At 37.4% G+C, this 9,606-nt stretch overlaps 1 pseudogene; it reads left to right on the top strand.

The window, feature by feature from the left end:
* The first annotated feature begins 8,817 nt into the window (after window positions 1-8,817).
* Window positions 8,818-9,606, top strand: part of LOC102489172 (glycine N-acyltransferase-like) — a 13,489-nt pseudogene continuing 12,700 nt past the window's right edge.

Here is a 9,606-nt window from a genome sequence, read left to right as displayed (position 1 = left end):
TTTTCTAGCTTTTATGGAGTACAAAAACATAAGACATCTGTGGTAGGATTTTAAAAATCAAGATATAACTTCGATTTAAGAAATATATATCTGACATCCACACTATAAAAAGAAATCTGTCAGATACCATGTAAAAATCTTTGGAGATTTCTTCTCTGACCTAACATACAAATGAGGAGAAATTTGGATGCTTTCTGAGAGCAGGTGGGTGAATGGAGCATTTGAAATAATGCAACTGTTTAATCCTTCTAGGTTGCTTTCTATGGTAGGCAGTTTTTGCTTTGCATGACTGATAACAAGGTGGTTGTGCCTAAAGTTAGAGAGAAAAGAAGTAGATAGCTAAGACCAAGAAAAGAGACCAAATTTATTGCTTATTTAACTCATACAGAAAATAAATTTTACTTAAAGACTTCACCTGTACTGCTACCATCACAACCTATTTTTTTCTGTGTTCTGTTTCATTTATAAGTTTACATAAAGTTTTAATGCCCTAAATTAGTCTCATTTTAACAATCTCCCACATGTCCATGTGTGTTTTGCATTGTATCTGTATTATGTTAATGCCCGAGAGTCCCATTACCCTGTGAGATCATGTATTACATTACCTTGCTTTGTTGCTGAACATTGAGATTTTTGTTAGTACTTCCTTAAGTTTGTGCAATGTTAAAAAATTATGTTTAGAGCTGTTGCTCTGTGAAAGTGCTATGTTTTAAAGGCTGCTTTTTTCTTTTTCAAATTTATAAAAGAGTAAGTAAAATAAAGAGTTATTATAGGTTATGTGAGGAACAGAAAGCAGCAGAGGGGCAAATAACACAAAAAAATGACTTATTTCTAAAACTTCAGGCAGAAATTTACAACCATGTGACTTCTCTTTTTGGGGGGGATGGGGTGGGGTGGAGGAGAGGTTTTTGCTATAGGGTGCCTGTGCTCGCCAGACAGAGAGACAGAAAGTGAGAAATCAACCCCCCGGGGGGGGGGGGAGGGGACCACCACCCGGGGGGGGGGGGATGGCCACGCCGCAATCCCTTCTCCTCCATTCTCCTCTCAGGATCTTGGGCACGCACACAAACGCATCTGGCGTGAGTTTTAAGCCACCGGGTTCGAGACACAAACCACAGTCGACTACATGGGAGTCCAGTGACATAGCCATTACACTAACTGCTGGTCCCCCATGTGACTTCTTGAGAAGTCATCTTGACTTTAAAAATAACAATCAGCACCATGTGTTGAAACAACACTATATCTGCTGCTGAATTACCAAAACATCTCTGTAAAAAAAATCAATTGACCTCAAATATCCAGTCTATTTTTGAACTTTCTAGTTTACTTCATTGAGCAATTGGGTTATCTTTCTGTATTTGGTTTATTTCCCTTAGTATTATGTCTTTCAGGCTCACTCAGTTAGCTCCAAAGGACTAGATTTTGTCCTTTGTAATGGTTGCATTTTATCCCATTTTGTGTGTGTGTGTGTGTGTGTGTGTGTGTGTGTGTGTGATGTGTGTGTGTGTGTATGACATTTTCATTATCCATTCATCAGGTGATGGAAACTAAGGTTGCTTCCATATCTTGGCTATATAAATAACTACTACAATTAACATGCGGTGCAGATATGTTGATGACATGCTGACTTCTTTTCCTTTGGATATATGCCTAGCAGTGGAATTGCTGAATTATATGACAGTACTAATTTTAATTTCTTGAGAAAACTCCATACTGTTTTCTAAAGGCTATACTTCATTACATCCCAACAATAGTGTAAAAGAATGCCTTATTCTCGGCAGCATTTGTTATATTTTATACTAGCCATTCTAACTGTACTGCAATGTTATCTCATTGTGTTTTTGATTTTGATCCCTAATGGTTAATGATATCTGAGCATTATTTTTATGTTTCTGGCCCAGTCTGTCTTCTTTTGAGAACTGTTTTTTCAGATCATTTGCCCTTTTTAAAAATTGTTTATTTGTGGATTTTTGTTTTGTTTTGTTTTTGTTCTGTTTTATTTTTGTCTATTGAGTTGTTTGAGTTCATTGTATATTCTGCTTTTAGATTTTTGTCAAATAAATAGTATGCAAATATTTTATCCCATTCTGTGTGTTGTTTTCTATACTACGCAGAAGGTTTTTAATTTGAGACAGTCTCATTTGTCCACTTTTGGTTTTGTTGCCTGTCCTTTTATGGTTTTATTCAGGAACTTTTGGTCCATACAAAATACCTGTCACTATAACTTTATAATACTACATTTGAAAATCTGGTAGTATGATACCTCCACCTCCATCCTTTTTGTTCACAATTGCTTTGTCTATTTGAAGTCTTCGGTAATTCCATACAAACTTTGTGATTGCCTTTTCTATTTCTATGAAAAGTGTCATTGATATTTTGATAGGTATTGCATTGAATCTGCAGGTCGTTTTGAGTAGCATAAACATTTTAACAATATTGATCTTCCAATCAATGAATATGAAATGTCTCTCTGTTTATGTACATGTCTCCTTCAATTCTTTCATCAGGGTTTAAGATTTTTGTTACAGAGATCTTTCACCTCTTTATTTAATTTCATTCATAGATATTTTATTTTCCATCTAGCTATTATAGAAGGGGTTGATTTTAAATTTCTTTTTCAACTATTTCATTATTGGCATATAGAAATGCTACTTAGGGAAAGGCAGAGAGAGAGAGAGACCTCTAATAGGAGTGGTCACATCACTTCCTCTTTCCTCTATTTCTCCATCCCATCAGAATTTGGGGCACACATGCACAAATGCCTTGCATTTTTTTAGGCCACCAGGTTGGTACTCAAACTGTGGTTGACCATGTGGAATCTGGCTCCTGATGCACAGTGCTTAACCACTGTGCTATGGAAGCTATACCCTGATACTGATTTTTGTATGTTAATTTTGACTACTATAACTTCACTGAATTTATTTATCAGTTCCAGAAGTATCATGGAATCTTTAAGATTTTCTATACATAGGTCATATCATCTGCAAACAAGGACAACTTGACCACGTTCTTTTGAATTTTGATACTCTTTTTGAAAATTATTTTTTAATTTATTTTTATTTGTTATTAGTATTTTTTTAATTTGGTGAGAGAAGGTGAGAGAGAGAGAAAATGAGAGAGAAAGCCACCAGGTCCGAGACTTGAACTGTGGTCAACCATATGGGAGTCCAGTGCCTTAACCACCATGCCACCTATCAACCCCAATACTCTTGTTTTTTAATTGCCAGAGGACGATGTGTGCTCAACAGGACGAAAGAGAGAGAGAAACAACATTCCTTGGTGGGGTATGATTATACTGAAATCCTTTTCCTTCATTCTTCCTTCCCATCAAGATTTTTGGCATGCATGCTCACACACCTGGTGTGTTTTTCAAGCTGCTGAGGTTAGGATTCAAGCTGCCATCTGACATGTGGGATACCCCTTCCTTAACCACTGTGCTGCAGGACTGGCCCTGGATATCTTTTATTTCTCTCTCTTGCCTACTTGATCTATTACTTTTAGTACTATATTAAATATGTTTGACGAGAGTGGACATCTTTGTCTTGTTTTAGTTGTTAAAGTAAAAACTTAGCTTTCCCCCCATCCAATATGATATTAGGTATGTGTTTGTCATATATGACCCTTATTGTACTGAGGTAAATTTCTTCTATTTCTAATTTGAGTGTTTTTATCACAAAGCAATGATACATTTTTGTCAAATGTTTTTTCTGCATCTATTGAGATGATCAGATATTTGTGTACTTTGATTAATTGGTATGGTATATCATGTTTATGAATTTGCATGTGTTGAACCATCCTTGCATTCTTGAAATAAAACCAACTGGATTGTGTTGTATAATCTTTTTGATGTGCTTTTGGAGTCCATTTGCTAGTATTTTGTAAGGATTTTTTTCTATCTATGTTCATTAAGAATATTGATCTGCAGTTTTCTTTTTTGTTGTGTCTTTGTCTAGTTTTGATATTGGGATAATTCTGACCTTGTAGAATGAGTTTGGGGACTTCCTTCCACTTCAATATCTTGAAATAGTTTTGAGAAAATTGGTATTAGCTCTACTTTTTGTAGAATTTGGTGATAAAACTGGTTCTTGGCTTTTTTGTTGTTATTGGAAGACTTCTTATTACTGATCTAGTCTCCTTAGTTGTTAGTGGTTTATTTGGGTTTTCTATTTATTTCTGGTTCAGTCTTGATAGGTGTATGTGTTCAGAAGTTTATCCATTTAATCTACATTTCTTTTTTTTTTTTTTAAGAGATTTTTGTTATAGGGTGTGTGTGCTCACTGGAGCTACAGAGAGAGATAGAGAGGTAGAAAGTGAGAAATCACCCTTCCAGTAGGGATGACCAGGCCACAGTTTCTTCTCTTATCTCCTCTTGGAATTTTGGGCACACTCGCACACATGCCCTGCATGAGTTTAAAGTCACTGGATGCAGGACCCAAAGTGTGGTTGGCCATGTGAGAGTCCAGTGACAGAACCATTACGCCATCTGCTGGTCCCTAATCCACGTTTTTAAAATTTGTTGGCATATAGTTGTTTATAGTAGTCTCTAATTACCTTTTGTATTTATGTGTTATCAATTGTAATATCCTCTTTCTCACTTCTGATTTTATTTATTTAGGCCTTCTCTCTTTTTTCTTAGTCTAACTAAAGATTTGTCAATTTTCTTTACTTTTTAAATGACCACCATTTTATTCCTCAATATTTTGTATTTTTTAATCTCAACTTTGTTTATTTTTTCTCTGATCTTTATTATCTCTTTTCTTCTGATGCTTTTAGAATTAGTATGTTCTTGTTTTTCTAGATTCTTGAGTTGATTCGTTAGATTGTTTACTTCTTTCTTTTTCTTTTTCTCTTTCTTTTTTTTTTTCTCATTCTCTCTTTATGGTACTTATTGCCATAAACTTCCCTCTTAAAACTGCTTTTTGCTATATCTCTTAAAGTTTTGGTATGTTGCATTTTCATTTTCATTTGTTTCTATACATCTTTAATTTTTTATCTTGATTTCTTCTTTCAATAGTCATCTAGGAACATATTATTTAGTTTCCAATGAATTTGTATGGTTTCCAATGTTTTTCATTTTAATGAGTCCTAGTTTTATTCCACTATAGTTAGAAAATGTATTTAGCATAATTTCTATTTTTTTCTGTTTTTGCTATAGGGCATGTTTGTGTGCTTGCCAGAGAGAGAGAGAAACAGAGAAAGACAGGGAAAGTGGGGAATCATTCTCTGGGGCAGGGAGTGGTCATGCTGCCATCCTTTCTCCATTCTCCTCTTAGGATTTTGGGCATGCATGCACACACATCTGGCATGATTTTCAAGTCACCTGGTCCAGAACTTGAGCCATATGAAATCCAGCTTCCTTAACCTTCATGTCATTTACTGGCCCCAATATAAGTTCTATTTTTTAGAAGTTTTTGGGATTTATTTTGTGGCTTAACATGTGGTCTATTGGGGGACCAGCAGTTAGTGTAATGGCTATGTTGCTGAACTCCCATGTAGTCGACTGCAGTTTGAGTCTTGGATCTGATGGCTTAAACTCACACCAGGCGCATATGCAGTGTGTGTGTGTGTGCATGCCCAAGATCCCGAGAGGAGAATGGAGGAGAAGGAATTGTGGCTTGGCCATTCCCCCTGGGAGGTGATTTCTCGTTTTCTGTCTCTCTGTCTCTCTCTGTCTTTCCGGCGTGCACATGTGCCCTATAGCAAAAACCTCTCCAAAACAAAACAAAACAAAACAAAAAAACCAGTGGTCTATTGGGCCAGCAGTTGGCATAATGGCTATGTCACTGGACTCCAATGTAGTCATTTGAGTCCCAGACCCGGTGGCTTAAACTCACGCCAGGCATGTGTTTGTGCATGCCCAAGATCTCGAGAACAGAATGGAGGAGAAGAGATTGCAGCGTGGTCACCATCACCACCCCCAGGGTGTAATTTCTCACTTTCTGTCTCCCTGTCTCTCTGTCTCTCTTTCTGGCGAGCACATGTGCCCTATAGCAAAAAACTCTCAAAAATACAATGTGGTCTATCTTGGAAAATAATTCATGTGCTGATAAGAATGTGTATTCTCGGGAACCAGCAGTTAGCGTAATGGCTATGTCGCTGGACTCCCACGTATTCGACCGCGGTTCACATCCCGGACCCAGTGGCTTAAAACTCACGCTGGGCGCTTGTGCGTGCGTGCCCTAGATCCTGAGAGGAGAATGGAGGAGAAGGGATTGCAGCATGACCATCCCCCCTGGGGGGTGATTTCTCGCTTTCTGTCTCTATGTCTTTCTCTTGTCTGTCTGCCGAGCGCACGCACCCTATAGTGAAAACCTCTCCAAAAAAAAGAAGAAGAATGTGTATTCTAAAAGTGTTGGATGAAACATTCTGTAATTGTCTATTAGATCTATAGTGAAATATAAATCCAATATTCCTTTGTTAATTTTCTGTTTAGATTACATGTCCAATGCTGAGAGTGGTGGACTGAAGTCTCCAACAATTATTGTGTTAGAATTTATCTACATTTTATCTCCCTTTAGCTTTAGTTTTTTTATATATGCAGGTGCTTTTATTTTGGATGTATGTGCATGATTAATATGTCTTCTTGCTGAATCAATCCCTTTACCATTATACAGTGGCCTTCTTTATCTCATTACTGTTTTGAATTAAAGTCTATTTTATCTAAAATAAGTATAGCTACTCCTGCATGCTTTTGGTGTCTATTTGCATTGAATATCTTTTTCATGCTTTCACTTTCAGTCTCTATGTGTCTCTATAGATGAAATAAGTTTCTCATAGGCAATATACAGTTGAGTTTTGTTTCCATATGTATTTAGCCAGTCTTTATTTTTTTTAAAGAATGTAATACATTTACATTCAGGGTTTTTATAAATAAATTAAAATTATTCCTATCAGGACCAGCAGATTGCATAATGGTTATGTCATTGGACATGGACATGGAAATCCACTGGACATGGCTGCCACGTTTGAGTACTGGACTTGGAAGTTTGAAAGTCATGCTTGGGCATATGCATACATGCCCAAAATTTCAAGAGGAGAATGGAGAAGAGATTGCAGTGTAGCCATCTCCCCTGGGGGGTGTTTCACACTTTCTGTCTCTCTGTCTCTTCTGAAAGTGCAATTACCCTATAAAAAAAAATCTCTCTTTAAAAAAACAAAAACAGGGAACCAGCAGTTGGTGAAATGGCTATGTCGCTGGACTCCCACGTAGTCGACCACGGGTTGCGTCCCGGACCCAGTGGCTTAAAACTCACACCAGACGCATGTGCGTGTGTGCCCAAGATCCCGAGAGGAGAATGGAGGAGAAGGGATTGCTGCGTGACCATCCCCCTTGGGGGGTGATTTCTCGCTTTCTGTCTCTATGTCTCTCTGTGTCTGTCTGGCGAGCTCATGCACCCTATAGCAAAAACCTCTCAAAACAAAACAAAACAAAACAAAAGATAAATTACTCTTGTCATTTTATTCAGCTTTATTTTTTTAAAGATTTTGTTCTCTGGTTGTTTTGTATATTCATTATTTCTTTTTCCCTTTTTTATTGTCTATGATGTGGTTTGGTGATTTCTTGTGAAAATAGGGTTTGAGTCTTTTCTGTTCCTCATTTGTGTATCTATTCCAGTCTGTGCATTTTGTACTTTCAGTGTTTTTTGTTTTATGTTGGTAGTTGTTACTCTTTTACTTCTAAATATAGGAGTTCCTTAAGAATTTTTTCCCAATGTCAGTCTAATGAAGGTGAAATTTCTCAGCTTTTTCTTGTATAAAAAAAACTTTATTTCCACCTGTCCTCTGAAGGATAGGTGGAACACTGAGACACTCACAGTCGCCATTGCCAGTGAGTACAAAGGAAAACCATGGGAACTGTATTATTGTGTAGAATTCTTGGTACACCATTTTTCCTTCTAGTAGTTTGAAGAAATCAGCCCTTTTTCTCCTCTGCATAGCCTTTGCTGAGAAATATAATGTTATTCTGATGGGTTTCTCTATGTATAACTTGATGCTTTTCTCTTGCTGTTCTCTAAATTATCTTTTTATCTTTTATTTTTGACATTTTAATTATGATATGCCCCCATAGGCACCTATTTGAGTTTAATCTGTTTGGAGATCTTTGAACTTCTTCTAGTTAGATGCCCATATCTCTTCCAATATTTTGTTAAATAAGTTTATGGTCCCTATCTTTGTCTTTGCCTCTTGAATTCCCATGATGTAATTATTTGTTCCCTTTACAGTATCCCATAAATCCTAAAGGCTATATTTGATCTTTTTCATTCTTTTTTTCTATTTCTTCCCTGACTGGATAATCTCCAAGCATTTATCTTCTAGGTCTAAAATTCAAATTCTTTCTCCTGTTTGTTTTAATCTGCTATTGAAGCTCTTTGTTGTATTTTTTATTTTCACTCATTGAGTATAATTTCTGTTTGGTTCTTTATAATTTCTATCTCTTTGTTAAATTTCTCATTTTGATTTTACATTGTTTCCTTGAATTCCTTGAATTGTCTATCAATGTTTTCCTGTATCTTGCTGAATTTCTGTAGAATCATTATTCTGAATTCCCTTTCAATCATTTCAAGAATTTTCTTATCTTTGGAAAATTATTATCTTCCTTTATAGGTGTTCAGTTTTCTTCCTTTTTCATATTTTTTGTGTCCTTATGTTGATATCTGCATATCTGGTGGGATGGTTTCACCTTTTTCCATTTTTAAGGGCAGTTTCTAAGCAGATGTTTTATCAAGAATGTGCCCTTTAGTGTTATTAGGAGAATTTTCTGGTTTTTAGTGGACACAATAATACAGTTCCCATGGTTTTCCTTTGTACTCACTGGCAATGGCGACTGTGAGTGTCTCAGTGTTCTAGACTGTGTTTGTGACAGTAGGGGTACAGTTTTATTGGGTGTTGGGTGATCATGTGAGCCATTTGCTCTAGGAAGTGCTAGGGGCTAGGGATGTTGGCCTACAGTCTAGAGATAGCCTGCCAACCTAAGCACCAGAGAGGGAGCAGACACCCAGAGTGGCAGGCCCAAGAGCACTGACTTACAGAGGTAGCGGACCCTCACCACTGGTGGGACTCATGAACTTTGACTATGGTGGGTGCTGAAATCAGTTGTGGTTTGGAATAGGGACTTACTGAGTCTGGAGTGCTCCCACAGCAGAGAGGGTATCTATGTGCTTGAGATTCAGTGCTTATTTGGTTTGTCACCTGTCTGTCACAGAGGCCTGCAGCTCCTAGAGTACTCTCATAAAAGGTTGAGATGAGCTCTAGGCATTTTTCTGCCTACTTCTTTTCTGTAATTCTTTCCCTTGTATAAAGTACTAAGGTAGTTTCCTTTTGTGCATGCTGAGATCAGTGATTAGCCCAAAACTGAAGGACTTCTCTTCTCAGATCTCTAAGAAAACAAAAATCTCTCCCTCTGCACCACTTTGGCGGCCCAACAGAGTCATGTGGTCTGGTCAGGCTCTAAACTGTTGTAGAGCGCCCCCGCCCATCGCCCTCAGCGCCTATTTCAAAATGGCGCTCAACGGAAGCCCGCTGAGCGCTCAAAGCAGTAAACAACTTTAAGGAAGTAGGGCAGTGGGGAGCGTGGAGAGCATGGGAACACCGCATGCAACCAATCCT

The sequence above is a fragment of the Tupaia chinensis genome, unplaced genomic scaffold, assembly GCF_000334495.1.
Source record: "Tupaia chinensis unplaced genomic scaffold, TupChi_1.0 Scaffold000709_2, whole genome shotgun sequence".
Classification (NCBI taxonomy): Eukaryota; Metazoa; Chordata; class Mammalia; order Scandentia; family Tupaiidae; genus Tupaia; species Tupaia belangeri.
This window is presented reverse-complemented; position numbering and strand designations above follow the sequence as displayed.